Source organism: Myotis davidii, unplaced genomic scaffold (assembly GCF_000327345.1).
Source record: "Myotis davidii unplaced genomic scaffold, ASM32734v1 scaffold18, whole genome shotgun sequence".
Classification (NCBI taxonomy): Eukaryota; Metazoa; Chordata; class Mammalia; order Chiroptera; family Vespertilionidae; genus Myotis; species Myotis davidii.
Window position 1 is genome coordinate 3068138 of NW_006292696.1, and position 9132 is coordinate 3077269.

At 40.8% G+C, this 9132-nt stretch overlaps 1 long non-coding RNA gene across 1 annotated transcript in view; it reads right to left on the bottom strand.

Annotated features, from left to right (window-relative positions):
- Nucleotides 1-5558: 5558 nt before the first annotated feature.
- The window catches only part of LOC107183500, a 10270-nt gene continuing 6696 nt past the window's right edge, over nucleotides 5559-9132 (bottom strand). The window contains exon 3 of the long non-coding RNA XR_001514292.1: nucleotides 5559-5569. This is a non-coding gene — a long non-coding RNA (uncharacterized LOC107183500). The remainder of the gene's footprint in view (nucleotides 5570-9132) is intronic.

Below are 9132 nucleotides of genomic sequence, written 5' to 3' on the forward strand. Positions count from 1 at the left end.
TGGAGGGTGATGGGGGTCAACGCCTGAGGGCTCCCAGTATGTGAGAGAGGGCAGGCTGGGCTGAGGGACACTCCCCCCCACACACACCCAGTGCACGAATTTCGTGCACCGGGCCCCTAGTATATATATGTATATATATATATATGTATATATATATATTTAAGGGGTAAAGCTTTTACTGACAAACATGTGTAGCTACCTTATTCGTCATTTTTCATGGCTGCATGGTATTTGGTAGTATCATTATATCTTAATTTTCTTGAATAACTGCACATTTGGCACTTAAGTCATTTTAGGTATCCCACCAGCCTAAACAATGCTGGGGCGAGGCTTGTGCCTATAAATTCTTCATAGCTCTTCAACTGTTTCCTCGGGATAAATTCCTAGAAGACAAACTGCTGGCTCCAAGGGTCCATGCATCTTTGAGGCTTTTGCACGTTGCCAAATTGCCCTGCTTAATGGATGATCGATATCATTTAGGATGCATTAGGACTACAGATATGAAAACACTTGGTTCAGATTGACTTAAACAATAGGGAAGATGCATTGGCTTAAATAACTGGCAAACCTGGAGATTAAGTGAACTTCAGGGCTAGTTTGCTTCAGCATTCAATGATATCATCACGGCTCTGTCTAAATCACTTGACATTTTCCCTTAGCCCTGTGCCATGCCAGCTTTTTCTAAGGTCCAATCAGGGCTGGCAGCAATTTCTGGGGCAGCAGGCCTCGCATCCAGATACAGGGAGAAGGAAGGGTCCTTTTAAGAAGCTCGCTCTGGGAGAACAAGCTGCCTTCTTCAGTTTCAGCAAACCATGACTACCCACTTATTGGTCTGATTTTCTATGGGTCAGCAATGAGAATATGGTGGTTAGCTTATGCGTGGGTCGCACACCCTAACCCGAAAGGGGCTCCTTCCAGCTCTCATAGATTGCAGGGGAGAGACTGGGCTGCTTTGAAGGAAGGGGGCATGAGAAGGGAGAATGCAGCTGAGATGTCAGACACAGTGCCCACGATGAACACAGTTTGAAACAATCAGAACTGGATGCTGCCCACAAAGTTGACAAGAGGGGAAGGAAGGAAGTTTAGGAGAAACAAGGCTGGGTGAGTCTCCCAGAACCTACCACTGGCGGCTTGAAGTCATTCCACAGCTGGAGAGGAAGCCGGTGAATATGCCGTCTGCCTGGACACCCACCCGGGTGCCACGTGCTTGTTACACCACACACATCTGCTGCCTTTAACGGATGAGGAGGGTCACCACCACAAGGCTGGTAGGGAGTCATTTTAGGCAGCAGTCAGCAAACTCAGTAGTCAACAGAGCCAAATATCAACAGTACAACGGTTGAAATTTCTTTTGAGAGCCAAATTTTTTAAACTTAAACTATATAGGTAGGTACATTGTTATTAACTTAATTAGGGTACTCCTAAGGCTTAGGAAGAGCCACACTCAAGGAGCCAGAGAGCCTCATGGGGCTTGCGAGCCCCAGTTTGCCGACCACAGTTTTAGGGAAATTCATCATCTATCCTCACTCTTCCACCCACAGTCTAAATTATAAGTTTCTTGAAGTGCAGAAATATACTTGTGGGGTGTGTGTGTGTGTGTGTGTGTGTGTGTGTGTGTGTGTGTGTTGGGGTGGTGGGGGGGAGGGGGGAGACAGAAACAGAGGAAGAGGGAGAGGGAGAGATAAATTGATTTGTAGATGGTAAAGTGTCCTAAAACTTTTGTGTGATTATGATAATCTTCTGCAGACTGTTGCAGTGTTAAATAGTTCATTGCTTCTTAATCAATGTCTGTAGATGGACAGACTTATTCATTAAGAGAGACACCACCCTGGCCAGTTTGGCTCAGTAGTTAAAGCATTGGCCCCACAGACCAAAGGGTCATGGTTCAATTTCCAGGCAAGGGAACTTGCCTGGATTGCAGGATCAATCCCTGGACCCAGTTGGTGCACGAGCAGAAGGCAACCAATCAATGTGTCTCTCTCATGTCAGTGTTTCTCTTTCTCTCTTCTCTCCTTCCCTTTCTCTTTCCTCCCTTCCACTTTATCTAAAAATAAGTGGAAAAAATAACCTCAGCTGAGGATTAAAAGAAAGGTAGACACGTGCGCACACACACACACACACACAGCTGAGGAACCCTCTCTCCTGTGGGAGTCTGAGTATAGGCATTGGGAAAGGCCACCATTTGACCTATTTCATGGGCATTAATGTGCGTGGCCAGGTTCTAATTGGATTCCATCCTATCATGAAGGTGATCTCACAATGCTTCCTCTGGTGCTGTCGGTCTAGCAATTCCCCCAATAACATTTTGGCTTTCAAACCCAGACCCAGAGGAATCTGGGATGTGGAAGTATTAACATTTAGATTCATTTCTCATGGCAGTTGTGTTATTGGATTTCTCTCTCTCGCCAACCCAGTTGAAACTGGTATAACTATCATAGTCTCCAGTGGACCTTTTAAATAGCATTGGTAGAATAATGTCTACTAAAAGGAATCGTATCAATTCAAAGTCTACCCTCAGCATTCGGTACACAATCCTTGCCCTTGGGCAACCCTGAAATACATTTGTAAAGGTGTCAGTATTTGTATTCCAGGGACCTTTTAAAGATCAGTTACTCCCTCCAGGTATCTAAGTGAAACGATTGCTTGGCCAGGTCAGAAATGTAATTTTCATGACATGTACGACAAATTGTCCTCACTTCTGCTTGAAATCTTTCTCTTTGAAATCAAATATGTATTTAATTGTTCAAATAAAACTCTTTTAAAGAGAAAGTTTGGAGAAAGTTGGGAAGTTATAGTTTTGTTATTAGATGAATTATTCCCTAATATATAGTTGAAACTCATGTAATGGGAATGAATTTTGTTCACATTTCTCAGTATGAGAAATGCCACATCAGTTCATTTCTCAATAGCAAATTGAATTAAACTGTGAGTCCCAACTTTTCAGCTGCTTAGTTTACAAGTACCTTCTCCATCCCTACTTTTACTGAAGGACCAGGGTATCCTATATGTCCCTGGGGTGTGGCGAAAGGGCATCGATGAAATTCAGTTCTCCATGGTCCCTTAAGGAACCCACTGTCCAAACCCGAAGGCCAATTTGGGAAATGTGTCATTCCTTCATCTTTCTTTTTTTTAAAAAAAGGTATTTTTATTGATTTCAGAGAGGAAGAGGGAGAGAGAGACAGAAATAATCACTGATGAGTGAGAATCGTCGATCGGCTGCCTCCTGCACGTCCCACACTGAGGATCGAGCCCACAACCTGGGCATATGCCCTGACTGGGAATCAAACCGTGACCTCTTGATTCATAGGTCAGTGCTCAACCACTGAGCCATGCCACCCAGGCATCCCTTCATCTTTCAACACTAGGTATTGAGTGTGGATCTGCTGACGGTTTATGACAACTCCTTAGTAATGATGGAAAAGAGTCCCTAAAATGGTCACAAAGCCTCAAGCACATTTGGTGTTGCCTATATAATTTATTTTTATTTTTTAATTTTTTTTATTGATTAAGTTATTAGATATGTGTCCTTTTCCCCATGTTACCCCTTATCCCCCAACTCATGCCCTCACCCCCCTGTTGTCCATGTCCATTGGTTAGGCCTATATGCTTGCATACAAGTCCTTTGGTTGATCTCTCCCCCTTACCGCCACCCTCCCCTACCTTTTTAAGATATGTTAACTGTGGACACAGAGCTTGAGCATGCAGTGACATCCAGATGTTAGTCCACAGTGACAGAGCTCTAAGAGCAAGATTGTGAGAAGATAGTCAGTGTTCTTTCTTTCTTTTTAAAATCCTCATCCAAGGTAAATACACCACAATTTTCCAATTCTCCTGTTGATTACACTTCTCTAAAAATTCTTATGCAAATCTTATTACACAAGGGTGAAAATTTCTCTAGGGTATTTGCTTAGGAGCAGAATTATAGAATTGCTTGGGAATTAGAGGATGTGAGCATCTTCCATTTACTAGGCAATGACAATGTTTGTTTCCAAGTAGTTGTACCAATTTGCCTGACTAACTAGGGTTATAAGTTCCTATTGTTCTGCATCCTTACCAACACTTATTGTTGACAACTTTCCTAATTTTTGCCAACCTAGTGATTACAGAATTGGTTCATTGAATTTTAAATTTCAGTCATTTTATTACTTGTCTTATGGCATCGCTTTAGTTACTCATTAAAAATCTACTCTTGATTCCATGTTCTTTTTTTATTTCTTAATGGTTGGTGTTTTGTTTTTAATTGTCTGAGTTATATTACTTTCAGATTTTGTGTTATCTGAAGTTGTCTGGGTTTAGCCATCCTACTATGTCTATTAACTCTCACTAATGCTGGAGAGTTTCCTTGAGTAGTTTATAGTTTTTGCTGGGTTGTTATTTCAATGGTACTTGGCCTGATAGAATTGTGGGCAGTTAAGGGTGCTATGTTTTTCTCTCCATAATGTGTTCCCATTGGCTTCTGATGAGCATGATAAGAATACGCACTAACAGCATGGGACCATGTTTACATCAGTTACTTGAGCTGGGAGTTTCAAAACCACTTGAGTAGAAAAAGAAAGCTGTTCATTGAGCACATACTATTTACCTAGAACTGACCCATGTCCATTCTGAAAGGAAGTTCTAGAAAACTTTTGATCCCAATAAAAAAATATTAGTGGGTCTTGAAATCTGTTCCTTTAAAAATTATATTATAGCCGAAACCGGTTTGGCTCAGTGGATAGAGCATCGGCCTGCGGACTGAAAGGTCCCAGGTTTGATTCCGGTCAAGGGCATGTACCTGGCTTGCGGGCACATCCCCAGTGGGGGGTGTGCAGGAGGCAGCTGGTCGATGTTTCTCTCTCATCGATGTTTCCAACTCTCTATCTCCCTCCCTTCCTCTCTGTAAAAAATCAATAAAATATATATTTTTAAAAAATTATAAAGCTAAGTTATATAAAACTTCAAGATAATTTGTACTGACTTTTTAATTTTGTTTTCCCTTTTTATGACATGTACTAGTATTTCTAAATATTGTAGATGTGAAATATATAGTTGAAATGCTTGCTACTTTACTAATTTTATTTATTTACTAGAGGCCCAGTGCATGAATTTGCCCAGCTGTGAGCCGGCTTCTGGCTGAACGGTGCTTCCCCTGTGGGAGCACACTGATCAACAGGGGGCAGCTCCTGTGTTGAGCGTCTGCCCCCTGGTGGTCACTGTGCATCATAGTGACCGATCGTTCTGCCATACAGTCAATTTGCATATTAGGGTTTTATTATATAAGATATTTATCAAAGCATAATGGTTAAATAAATTATTTTCATTTTCACTGACTGAAGAAATGCTGGACTATTTTAAAAAAATTATAACCCAGTAGTTCATCTAGTGGAGGTATCTGAAATGTAGATAGCATATTAATTCAACTGAATAGAATTAAAGCTCAAAACAATAAACATTTCCCGAGAGTAACTGTTTTTCCAAACCCAAATATATAATGTTCACTTTGTTTACTAAAGTAGGCCTTTTTCTGTTCCAGTTAATTTATTTTTGCCACATTTCCATTCTTTTTTTGCCTAGTTCTTGATGAAAATTACTGCTATTATAGGCCATGGAGATGTTTTTCATCTCTTCTCTTTAAAAGCAAAATTTCACCTGTGTGATAGAATATTTATGAGGCATTTTTTCTTATTTGTGTTAATTTAGGCATTAACAAAGTTCACAATACTTCCATTGGGCATTATTATAGTACATTACACTAGGGATTATGTGTAAGGAATATTTTTTCAAGAAAATTAAGTATGGTTCTGCAATTTCCATTTTTTTTTTACCATAAAAACTCCCTTTCAATAATAATGTCTAATTATATTTCCCTGCCTCCCCACCTATTCTTTTTAAAAAGAAGAGAAAAAAATTAACCCTTACTTATATAGAGGCCAATGATCTGAAGTATAGTAACAATGCAACTTTAAAAAAAAAAAAGTAAAACAAAAGCAGTCAATAACCAAGAAATGCATTCTTCTTAGGACTCTTTCAAAAATAAAACACGTGATTTTAAAGAAAATTAGCCACTTGTTTTTATTACCCACAACAAATTGAGTACAAGAAATTGGGACTAGATTTAGACACACTCACACTTACATGAGACAGCTGGCAAGTGGAAAATCAAGGAAAGATGCAGTCAGAGAAGACACAAGAATAGTAATCTTGAATCATCTGGAGAAGAGGCAAATGGTGGTCCATATGGTGGTTATCCCTGGGTCTTGAGAGTAACTCCTTTATACAGTTCTCAGTTTAGATATAACTTCTACTAGAAGACCCTGAACTCGTCTCCCTTTTGCCCCCAACACTATACCTTGAAGTTCCCTTAGAATGGTACTTACCAGACTGTATCATTGTTGCTACTATTAAATTACTGCCAGGTTCATAAATTATTTTCAAGTGGTTCTCCAGGTCTCTATCAGTGTTTATTACAATAAATATGTTGAAAAAAAATAAAAGGGTCATCCCCAGTGTTCACCATATTGACTCTGAATCTCCAAGGAAAGATTCAATTGAACTAAGAACATTTTAGAACTCAAAGTTAACTTGTAGAAAACTTGACTAGTCTAGTCACATATATGGATGAGAAAACTGAAGTCTAGGGAAGGGAAGTGACTCACCCCAAATAGGTGGTTAATGATATTCCTAAGTGAAAACAGGTACCTCCTGAATCTTATTCTATGCTATTCCACAACCCTATGTAGGTGCTGAAGATGACAGTGAATTGAGTCCTTACTGTAAACGAGGAATTGTGCTAAATGGTTGACATTTGTTATGTCATTTAGTCCTCAGAACAGCCTGACAGAGTTGATGCAACTGTTATTGACATTGCGCAGACACCAACATGAGGCTTATAGCATTTGAAAAACTTAAGTGATGTAAGCAAGGTTTCCATCTTGAACTCCAGAATTCTAACTCTTCAGACACCTCCTGCTCCCCACCCCAAACTCAAGACTCCTCTCTTATATTTGGTTTCCTATTGATAAAAGTAGAAGTGTGTGAGAGCCCACTGAGATAGCTGTTTAAATATTTACTGCTTCCTAAATCGACATGCTAAAATTTCTGATAAATGATGTTTTAATTCAAAGTTAGAAGAGCCCTAGTCTGTTTGCTCAGTGGTTAGAGCGACGACCCACAGAACGAAGTATCATGGGTTTGATTCTAGTCAAGAGCACACACCACAGTTACAGGTTCGATTCCCAGCCCTAGTCAGGGCATATGCAGGGCACCAAACAGTGTGTCTCTCTCATATTGATGTTTTTCTCTCTCTCTGTCTCTCCTCTCCATTCCACTCTCCACTAGGGATTGAGCCAGACCCACAACCCAAACCTAGAATTGAACCAGGACCTAGTGGTTCATAGGTTGAAACTCAACCACTGAGCCACACCTGCTGGGTAGGATCTCTTCTCTTTAAGTGTGCTGGATTCCCATCCACTGGAGAAGTGCACACTAATAAGGCATTTGTGAAATGTCAGCAGTCACAGACCATCTCTTTTGTCTCATCCTGCAATTAGTGAATTTGCTGACAGCCTTCATTGTTCTGTTTTGAGTAGAACTGAATGTTGTAGAAATCATAGCAGCATTTATAGCTATAGACCAGGAATTAGGGTGATTGATTACTATATTGGATTTGGGAGCTTCTGTGTGAATGTATGCATTGTTTCTTTCCTACAGCATAAAAGATTTTTAAAATTCCATATCTATTAATTACATAGGGAAAATGACAAAAAGGAATGTGCTTATAGATAATAGAGTAATTTTTCCCCCAATTAGAACAATTTCAACTAAAATAGATTGAAACTCTCTTATGAGCCAATTACTAGGAAAATGTCAAGATGAGAGCTTGTCCTTGACAGTGAGATTAGTCTAGTGGGAAAGATGAATGTTTACCCCAATATTATACCCCCAGTATAACATAGATTAAAATGGGTAGTAGAGACAGGGGAATAAGTACCTCTAAATTAGAGGTTGCAAAATGGAAAGACACCTTTTCAGGAAAATACAAGTGTTTTGAGACATGAACAATCAATGCATGGGTGGTCTTTGGTAGGCGTATTAGTTTTCTAATGCTGTATAGCAAATTACCACAAACTTAGTGGCTTAAAACAACCCCTGCTGACTATCTCTGTTGCTGTAGGTTAGAATTTTGGGCATGGCTTCTCTGGGCTCTCTGCTCAGGTTCTCACAAGGCAAAATTCAAGTTCATCCATTCCGCATCCTCATCTGGGGCCCAGATCCTCTTCCAAACTCTGGTTGCTGGCAGACTTGGCTTGTGATTCTAAGACTGAGATTCTCACTTTCTTGCTGTCAGGCCATGGGCCTCAGCGCTCCGAGGCCCCCACAGTTCTCTGCCCTGTGGCTCCCTCTATTGGCAGGTCACAGCATCGCTGTCTGATTCTTGAGGGCCGCAGAGTGGAGACACTAGGAGTCCCTGACCCTTCCTTGCACTTGACTGATTTAGGCCCACCCAGGATAGTCTCCCTTTTGGTGAACTCACAATCAACTCTTTTGGGAGCCTAATTACATCTGTAAAATCCCTTCATTTTTATTATCCTATATAATAAAAGGCTAATATGCAAAGTGTCCCCTCCGGAGTTTGACTGTGAGGCTGAGAGTTCGATCACTCGCTATGACATGTGCTGACCACAAGGGGGTGGCGCAGAACATGGCGGGTGACCAGCTGCGGTGGCAGGGTGCTGAGGGAGCGAGGGAAGGAGGAGACTGGGAGGCGGGGAACCTGATCGGCCCTGACCTCCAGCCATGCCTAGGGATCCTACCATGCACAAATTTCATGCACCAAGCCTCTAATATAACATAATCAGAGGAGTGATGTCTCATTACCTCTGTGGTTAGAAGAAAGTTACAGACCCTGCTGCCCACACACTGGGGGAGAAGATTATACAAATCTATAAATCAGTGTGGGTCATCTCAGAATTCTATTTATCAGGGTAGGTAGACTTAGGCTGTAGCAGGATGGAATAATAAGAGCTTTTGTTCAAAATTCTAAGGGGCACGGATCCTATCCTGTAGGTAATACTGAGTTACTGTTAGGTTTTAAACCATGGAGACATGACATTTAATAGAATAAAAGATGATTCCTTTGGCTGTGTGACAAAT